Source organism: Lucilia cuprina, chromosome 6, assembly GCF_022045245.1.
Source record: "Lucilia cuprina isolate Lc7/37 chromosome 6, ASM2204524v1, whole genome shotgun sequence".
In the NCBI taxonomy this organism is placed as follows: domain Eukaryota; kingdom Metazoa; phylum Arthropoda; class Insecta; order Diptera; family Calliphoridae; genus Lucilia; species Lucilia cuprina.
The window spans coordinates 47,692,457-47,702,838 of record NC_060954.1 but is presented as its reverse complement, the minus strand read 5'-3'; the positions used below and the strand labels follow the sequence as shown (position 1 = coordinate 47,702,838).

The window sequence follows — 10,382 nt, the reverse complement described above, 5'->3', positions numbered from 1 at the left end:
CTATTTTGGAGCTACTCGACCGCGTACAGGAGAATGCAAAGGTACTTATCGGTGACAGTAGGGTATCCAAGTCTATTGATTCACTGGAGCACCGTCGCAACGTGGGGTGTATTTCACTGTTTTATCGATACTACAATGGAATGTGTTCCTTTGAAATTAGGGAACTTGCTTCCGATACCCGTATATTCTTGGGTAACTTACGTCTTTTTTCAAGTACACACCCATTTGTGGTAGATTGGCCAATGGACTGCACAACACATTAGAGGAAAAATTCATTCTTCAGCCGCACTGTTCGTATGTGGAATAAACTTCCTGCAGAGTTATTCCCTGCCACTTTCGATATAAGAAGATTTAAATCATATGTCCACAAACACTACTCCGTTTATCCTCCTCCCCACAATCTATTTCTCTAGTTCTAAGAGAATGCTTTGCATAAGAAGGGGTCATAGCCTGAGTACTGGTCCAAATGGGAAAAAAACCCGATGCAACATCTGAAAATTTCTTAAAAAAATTAAATTTTTCGTGTATGGAGAAATAATAAACAAGCAACAGCAGCGATATGGGCTGGATGATAGCTGGACTCTTGGATCTAATTTCGACAAATGCCTGACGGTTACAAAAAAAGAGCTCCAGAGCTTCACTGCTCCACATGCTCTACATGGTAAATTAGTTGGTTAGTTAGTTATTTAGATAGTTAGTTAGTTAGGTACTTAGTTAGTTAGTTAGTTAATTAGTTAGTTAGTTGGTTAGTTAGTTAGTTAGTTAGTTAGTTAGTTAGTTAGTTAGTTAGTTAGTTAGTTAGTTAGTTAGTTATTTATTTATTTAGTTAGTTAGTTGGTTAGTTAGCTAGCTAGTTAGTTAGTTAGTTAGTTAGTTAGTTAGTTAGTTAGTTAGTTAGTTAGTTAGTTAGTTAGTTAGTTAGTTAGTTAGTAAGTAAGTAAGTAAGTAAGTAAGTAAGTAAGTAAGAAAGTAAGTATGTAAGTAAGTAAGTAAGTAAGTAGGCAAGTAAGTAAGTAAGTAAGTAAGTAAGTAAGTTACATAGGTAGTTAGTTATATACTTAGTTAGTTAGTAAGTTACATAGGTAGTTAGTTAGTTATTTAGTCGATTACCATTTTCTCTTCAACACTAACACATTAGTGTTTGCTTTAGTTGCTTAATTCCTCAAGAAACCTGTTCAGCGTTCAAAACGAATTAGTTACACCGTCAGATTTGTACTTCAAAAATCTCGATGTATTGATTTAGAAATCAATTATGATGATCATTTCACTCCAACAGTTTAGCATTTCTCCTCATAACTACAGTTTGATGTTCCTTTTTGAATGAGTAATAACTGTGCGGTAATAGACCCAAGACCACAGGTGCTTCTTGCAGTTTCAAACTATAATTCGTTCATAAAAAAAAACCTAAAGTAATTTTGAAAATTATGCAGTATATGGGGGTTTTGAACCACATTAGCATCAAAAATATTGCATGGTTGTTTGTAACAAAATGCAGCTGTAACTAATGCTATATTTTTTTTACCAAATCTCCGTTAAGTTTTAGTTTTTTAGGAGTGCAGTGTGTAAAACAACGGAAATAGCCAAACATATGTTGCAACACCTCCAGTTCTGCGACAGATTTACTAACGACAATAAAAATGAGATCAAATGTCATTGAAGAGATTTTGTTTTTGAGATTTAGTTGTCATTGTACAATGTATGCGATCATGTTAATGACACCACCCCTAAAATGAAATGTGTTGCATGTTTGAAGAGCCCTCTTTCGAAGGGTAAATTATTTGTATTTGTCACCTTTTGATTTTAAAGTATTGCGCAATAGTTTAAAAACGTATTTTTGTCATTATACTTTACAAAAAAAATTTAAAGAAGATTTTCGAGAGAAAATGAAACATTAGTCAATGGGCTGTACTCTAGACTAAAGATTGGACTACAAACTAAAGCCTATACTAAAGCCTAGACTGAAATCTTGAGCAATAACTAGAAAATAGACTTATCTAAATACTAGACTATAGACTGGATTATAGAATGAACTATAGATTATACTATTGACTACACTTTAGACAAGGGTACCTTACTATAGAACACACTAATAACTATAAATTGTGGTATTAATTTGATTTTTACATAATTATCCATTAACTACGCTTCACTAAAAAAAAACACTTTAAAAGTCAAATTTTGTATTCTTGAGTTTTTTTGTTCAACATATATTTGGGTAAATAATAATTATATTTTATAAATAAATCAGATTAATTGACGTATCGTTCTGTTACTTCTTTTCGATTTCAACACCACTAAACTAATAATTTTCACCATAAACATAATAAATACTTGTGAAAACAAAATGCCACTTGAAAGACGAACAATACCGAAAAAAAACACAAGGCAATATAATACAAAAGTACTTGTACTCTGTAGCAGTCGCAAAAAAATATCAAAAAAACATACACGAAGAATTGAATTGTTTAAATCGAGAAAACAATTCAATTGAGTTGAATAGAAATTAAACTGAGAAAGGAATATGGAACATAAACAATACAATAGGGAAAGGACACATGAATATTTAGAGTAGTGGTAAAGTTAAGGATTGTTCAACCCTTGCAACATAATATACGCACAACCATATATTGCAGGGTAACAATTGGGAAATACAGGCAGTTATTTAGCAAATTATAACAGAAAAACAAACACACTTGTACCCATTTCACAACGAATGAATGTTTTTCAACAGGAACCAAGAAAAATACATCAAAATTCCGGATAACAAAAAGTTGTGAACGGAATACTTCGTAGACACACAAAAGTATCTACGGTGCATATTCATGAAAGATCATTTGATTAAAATAATTACTAGACTATAGACTTGACTATAAACTAGGCTATAGACAAGACTATATACTAGACTATAGACTAGACTATAGACTAGACTATAGACTAGACTATAGACTAGACTATAGACTAGACTATAGACTAGACTATAGACTAGACTATAGACTAGACTATAGACTAGACTATAGACTAGACTATAGACTAGACTATAGACTAGACTATAGACTAGACTATAGACTAGACTATAGACTAGACTATAGACTAGACTATAGACTAGGCTATAGACTAGATTATAGAGTAGACTATAGACTAGATTATAGAGTAGACTATAGACTAGATTATAGAGTAGACTATAGACTAGACTAGACTATAGAGTAACTAGACTTAACTTTACACTTTACACTCTGTATTACATAATGTAGGGTATTCTACAAAAAATAGAAAACAATTGTTGAAAAAAATCCTAAAAATGGAACGGAACCAAAACCATAGAATGATGAATATAAAAAACATCGCAACAAAACAATTGAATTCAACAAGCTCACACCCAAAGTGTATAATTACACAATCGTCAAAGTACAATTGTCGTTGGTAGGTTACTGTATAGAGCATTTTTTGTTCTACACATTTGAATAAGTAGTTGGCCAAGAAGTACTTGTATGTGTTTTTTTTTTATTATTTTTTCCTTCATTCGAAAAGAAATGAGTTTAAGATTGCAGCACCAGCACCACCACTTTGCCATACAAATTCATACAATACGCGTGAGTGTACTTGCTGCTGTTGCATGAACGGAGCGGAAAAGGTTGTATTGTTTAGTTGGGACTCTTTGTGTATCCTTTTGATCCTTTGATATCGTTTGTTTTCTTGAATTCTTAAGATTTTTTTAAGGTATTCGTCATCATCATCGTCGTCATCATCTGGCACCTTTAGCATTTTGTATATATTCTACTTTTTTATTGTTTTTTTTTTCTTTTTTTTGAAATTTTTTTAATATATTTGTAAATATATTCAATTGTTGTTATTATTATGATGCTAAGTTTTTTTTTCGTTTTTATATTTCATTAAAATGGGGCGTGTCTTGAGATGTTTGTCAGACGATTTCCGGTACATTTAGCATTGGAAATTCTCGGGGTTAAGTAGATTATAAATGTTGCTTTTTTAAAATAGTTTTTTAAAATATTTTTGGTTGTTTCATTGCAATGTTTTTGTCAGATCATGTCCGATTAGATACTCTGAATATATGCATATGATCCTTATGACAGATCCTGAGTTTTTTTTCGAAAGTTATTCACGGACTATATAACGTTTGAAACAAGTAAGAAATTATTGTTGATCATGTACACTTAATATATGATCCTCATGATCATAGACCTATTGTTGAACTGATCCTCAAAAGAGAATGACGAAGTTAATATATATGATCCTTATAATCATAGGCTTATAATTGACTGATCCTCATGAGAGAATGACAAAATTTAATTAGTAAATTAGGTATAGAAAGGGATCTTGGATTGATCATGTTTTATCATATGAAAATGTTCTCTATATATATGATCCTTATGATCATAAGCCTGTTGTGGACTGATCCTCATGGAATGATGACAAAGTTCAATTAGTAAATTAGGTATACAAAGGGATCTTGGACTGATCATGTTTGATCATATAAAAATGTACTCTATATATCCTTATGATCATGGGCCTATTATTGACTGATCCTCATGAGAATATGGCGAAGTTCAATTAGTAAATTATTCATAGAAAGGAATCTCTGATTGATCATGTTTGATCATATGAAACTGTACTCTATTTATCAGATCATGGGTCTTTTATTGACTAATCCTCATGAGATGATGACAGGAAGATGATCATAGGATGAAATCTCTGATTGATCATGTATGATCATAGAGCTATTTACTGATCCACATGAGAGGATGACGAGGATAGTAAGTAAGGCATAAAAAGAAAACTGTAAAGTTTCAAAAAAGTAAAAAATAATCACTGATCATATCCGATCATTTCCTATTATACATTAGCTATGTATATGATCGTATCGATAATGGTCCTATTATTATTTTGTACTCATAAAAGGATGGCGAAATTCAAATTGTAAATTATCTATAGAAAGAAATCTTTAAAGGCAACTTATTAAAGCAACTTATTGTTCAATTAAAATAACTTTAAACATGAAATCCTTTTACTAATTGACTTAAAACTCGTATTGAAATTCAAAAATTTTGTTTCATTTAATTCAAAAAAATAATTCACAGAATAACTATAAACTATTCGCTTAAAAAGTAACAACAAAAACAACATTAAAACAAAAAGGAAAAATAATAGCATACAACATAAATGCGTTTGCAATGTGTGCATGTTACCATAAAAACGAACATCAATAAAATGCAAAAATTATAAAAAGAAAAAAGTACTGGAAAATATGTACAAAAAAACTGCAAATATTTATAAAAAAAACAAAGGTAAAGAAGTTATTTCATGTTATGTTTAAAAAATATGGATAAAAAGAAAAGAATGTGGCAACAACCAACCCAAGAACATATGGATGTGGTATCAACAAACTAGAGACGCCATATTTAATAATACACCTACTTTTCGTTTAGGTAAAACATGGACTTTTTCTCTTTCTTTAGACAACATACTCTTGGCTTTCGAAAGTTTTATGGCTCTTAAATATAAAAATAAATTGTTAATATGTATGAAAAAAGGATTGTTTATGCAGTCGTAAAAGGTATTTAGAATTTGATTTTTTGGACTCATTGGACCAGTCCTTATCTGCTAGACCTTTTGATCAAACTACAAGAGTCTTGGCTATAGACAAGACTACAGTCTTGACTACAGACAAAACTAGAGTCTTGACTATAGACTAGAGTCTTGACTATAGACAAAACTAGAGTCTTGAAGGGATCTTGGACTGATCTAGAGTCTTGGCTATAGACAAGGCTAGAGTCTTGACTATAGACAAGACTAGAGTCTTGACTATAGACAAGGCTAGAGTCTTGACTATAGACAAGACTAGGATCTTGACTATAGACAAGACTAGAGTCTTGACTATAGACTAGAGTCTTGACTATAGACAAGACTAGGATCTTGACTATAGACAAGACTAGAGTCTTGACTATAGACAAGACTAGAGTCTTGACTATAGATAAGACTAGAGTCTTGACTATAGACAAGACTAGAGTCTTGACTATAGACAAGACTAGAGTCTTGACTATAGACAAGACTAGAGTCTTGACTATAGACAAAATTAGAGTCTTGACAAAACTAGAGTCTTGACAAGACTAGAGTATCTAACGAACTAACTCTTTAAGGATTTGGGAGCTCTTTAGCTAGACTAAAAATACGTATGTATTTGGGAATTCGAGATTAATTCATCGGTTCCAAAAATTAGGGAGTTAAATGGTTAAATTGGGTTGTCTTGTCTCTGGGAATAAATTAATTTAAAAGTGGCGATATCGGCCGAAATTTTCTATGAAAATTCAAATTTATACCGCTTCATACTGTTTGTAATACTTTGAAAACGAGATAGAACCCAAAACGTAACAAGCTAGAAAGGCTAGATTTCAGTGTATATTTGTACGGATTGTTGGTTCTGATAATCGATACTCATTTGATCCTTGCCTTAGGTCCCCTTAAGAAATATTTATAATTTAAACCAAAAAGAGCTGGAGGCAGTACATAAAGCTTCTCATGTTAAAACTATCTACTCGTTTTTTTATAACTTTTTTTGAGATTTACAATTTCATAATCATATTTTAGAATCGCTTACGAAATAGTTGTTTATATTCTAGTTTATTAAACATTTTTAACTAATTTATTTTGACAATTAAATAACATTTTATAATAAAACTATTGGTCGTGTAACTTAAAATTTCCATTGTCTTTAATTATATAAGTACTAGTGTTTTAAATATTATTTTCATTACATTACCGTAATGACCTGGAAGTGCAAATAATTAAATAATTAATTGAAATCAATTAAATTTTTTTATAACCCCTTCGGTATATGAACATATTTAGATTATATGTCTTAAATACTTTAATGTTTAACAGAAGTTTAAATAAATGAAATCATTTATATTTAGATAAAGAATTGTAGAATGTTTCGGCGAGATTTCTAAAACTATATTTATGAAAAACTGTACACCTCTAGCATTAAGGCTTTATTGGCTTTCCAATACACCAACAGATATAATACACGACGACGGGTATATATTCCGTGAGTCTACGATCAATATTTATTTGATCGATATAAGATTATAAGTAAAATGACTGAAATATAAATCATATAAACAATAGCTAATCGATCAAATCAGACATGAAAAAACAATTAGTTCTTTTAAACATTTATATCTTAATATCTTAATTTAATTGTTTTTTAAACACATGCCTTTAGCCTTAATAGTCCTTCTAAGAATAAATGTCATTGATAGACGCCAAGAAAGTACTAATTAATTTCCCTACTGTTTTCATTTTATAAATTGCTTAGTATTTAAAATTCTAACAGTTAGATTTAAAACAACATTGAAACCATAAAATTTAAGGCAAAAAAAAAAATAAATCGTGAAAATTATGGTCGAACCTACTATTTACTCTAGATGAATTTCTTATAAAATTACAAATATCACAAAAATATACAAGAGTTATCTATTTGGATTTTCGACGGGAAACAGATCAACAACCATTTCGTTTTAAAAACATTCGATTTCTCTATATAGCCATAAGTCTCATGATCATTGATTGTATTTGTAATATAATGAAAATTCTAATCGAAATAAGTTTCAATCGTTTAAGTGAAGCAAAACAAATCGGTGCCGTCTTCAGTATTGAATTCTTGTGCTTAGTGCGTGGTCTTTCGGTTTTATTAAAATATCACAGTATTTTAGATTTAACCAATTGTTTGGATAACATCTTTCGACGTAATCGTGATCTACAGAGACGTATGCATATAATGCCGTTTGTTCGTTATTTAGAAATAAGACATCGTATGTTGCATATTTATGCTATAGTCGGTTTAAGCGCATTTATTGGTCTACCTTTATTAAAATATTTAATATACTTACTATGATCGTTCCAGTGGTTTACCATTATTAGATGAATATCATCAACATGCCTCTTGGTTGCCGTATCAACTTAAACAGAGTAATAGCGCCTATCCGTTTATATATGTTTATGAAACTTTAATAACGATTTTCGGTATAAATTGTATGTTTACTTGGGATCATATATATACGGTAACGGTTACTCAATATGTTATGCATTTTGATTTTATCAATGATCAAGTAGAGAAATTGGATGTCAAATGGACTTTGGAGACTAAAAAGTCGGAAGAGTTTTATGGAAGTTTAAAAGAAATTATTATTTATCATCAGCATATATATCAGTAAGTCTTTAAAAAAAAGACATTTTTAGATAACTAGTAGACATTATGTCTAGTCTCGACTACAGACAAGACTATGAACTCGACAAAAAATAGAGTTTCAGCAGCAGACAATTATAAACATATAAGTCTTAAGTCTCGACTATAGCCAAGACTATAGTATTGTCTATAGTCTAGACTATAGTACTGTCTATAGTCTAGACTATAGACAGTACTATAGTCTAGACTATAGACAGTACTATAGTCTAGACTATAGACAGTACTATAGTCTAGACTATAGTACTGTCTATAGTCTAGACTATAGTACTGTCTATAGTCTAGACTATAGTACTGTCTATAGTCTAGACTATAGTACTGTCTATAGTCTAGACTATAGTACTGTCTATAGTCTAGACTATAGTACTGTCTATAGTCTAGACTATAGTACTGTCTATAGTCTAGACTATAGTACTGTCTATAGTCTAGACTATAGTACTGTCTATAGTCTAGACTATAGTACTGTCTATAGTCTAGACTATAGTACTGTCTATAGTCTAGACTATAGTACTGTCTATAGTCTAGACTATAGTACTGTCTATAGTCTAGACTATAGTACTGTCTATAGTCTAGACTATAGTACTGTCTATAGTCTAGACTATAGTACTGTCTATTGTCTAGACTATAGTACTGTCTATAGTCTAGACTATAGTACTGTCTATAGTCTAGACTATAGTACTGTCTATAGTCTGACTATAGTACGGTCTATAGTGTAGACTATAGTACTGTCTATAGTCTAGACTATAGTACTGTCTATAGTCTAGACTATAGTACTGTCTATAGTCTAGACTATAGTACTGTCTATAGTCTAGACTATAGTACTGTCTATAGTCTAGACTATAGTACTGTAGAACTGAACTAGAACTGAACTAGAACTGAACTAGAACTGAACTAGAACTGAACTAGAACTGAACTGAACTAGAACTGAACTGAACTGAACTGAACTGAACTGAACTAGAACTGAACTGCAACTGAACAGGAATAATTTGAATGATCCGTTGTTGTATTAATAATTTGAACATATATTTAATGACACAAAAGAAACATATTCATGTATACAATGTATATTTGAATTTTACACTTGATTTGATTATTATAAAAATATATCTACCGATAACTCTTTTTACCCCTTGTCTGCAGAAAAGTGAACAATCTGTAGGCAATCATCATGATCTGTATGTGAAACACTTATAAAAGTATAGTTTCTTTAAAACTTTACATTCGTTCGATTTATACTCACCCCTCGAAAATGTACCATATCTATACTAAATATTTTATAACCCCTTAATGTAAACGAATTTTGGGCGAACATTATTAGCATTAAATAAAATTTACGATATTCCAAAGAACCTTCGTACCAATTTTGTTGAGCGAGAGCTGTCGGCAAGCGAGCACTCTGAAATTGTTGCTTTATTAGTATGATAGTATTGTATGAGAGTGATATGTTTGACTGAGCCGATTTCTATATACCCACCACCCATACATATTGTCATGTTCAAGTGTTAAATAAGGTCCCTTCATAAAACAAATTTACTATCTAAACATCCAATAATATTGGGTGCTAGGTACCTAAATGTTATTGGACTTGCAATTCTTTACCGCTTCAGCCACTCGAGTGCCCTGATAACAATTATCAAATGTAAATGCCACCTGCACGAAACACGGAAAGATAAATAGTATAATGGCAATTATGTCATCACTATTTGCCATTAAATAGACGTGAAAACATATTGAGGCCGCACTCACTATGTCCGTTAAGAAAAGGGATATATTGAAAGTATTACGCAGTTTTTCACCTAACCTGAAAAAAAACAGAAAAATCCCAGAATTTTTATGAATTGAAACTTACTGCATGCAAGAAATGTATCTTGAGATTATTAGACAATACTATAGTATAGACTATAGACAATACTATATTCTAGACTATAGTCTAGACTATAGAAAATACTATATTCTAGACTATAGTCTAGACTATAGACAATACTATTGTCTAGACTATAGACAATACTATAGTCTAGACTATAGACAATACTATAGTCTAGACTATAGACAATACTATAGTCTAGACTATAGACAATACTATAGTTTAGACTATAGACAATACTATAGTCTAGACTATAGA

At 30.9% G+C, this 10,382-nt stretch overlaps 1 pseudogene; it reads left to right on the top strand.

Moving 5' to 3' along the window:
• Positions 1 to 7,420: 7,420 nt before the first annotated feature.
• LOC111688608 lies at positions 7,421 to 8,231 on the top strand (annotated as a pseudogene).
• Positions 8,232 to 10,382: the final 2,151 nt, after the last annotated feature.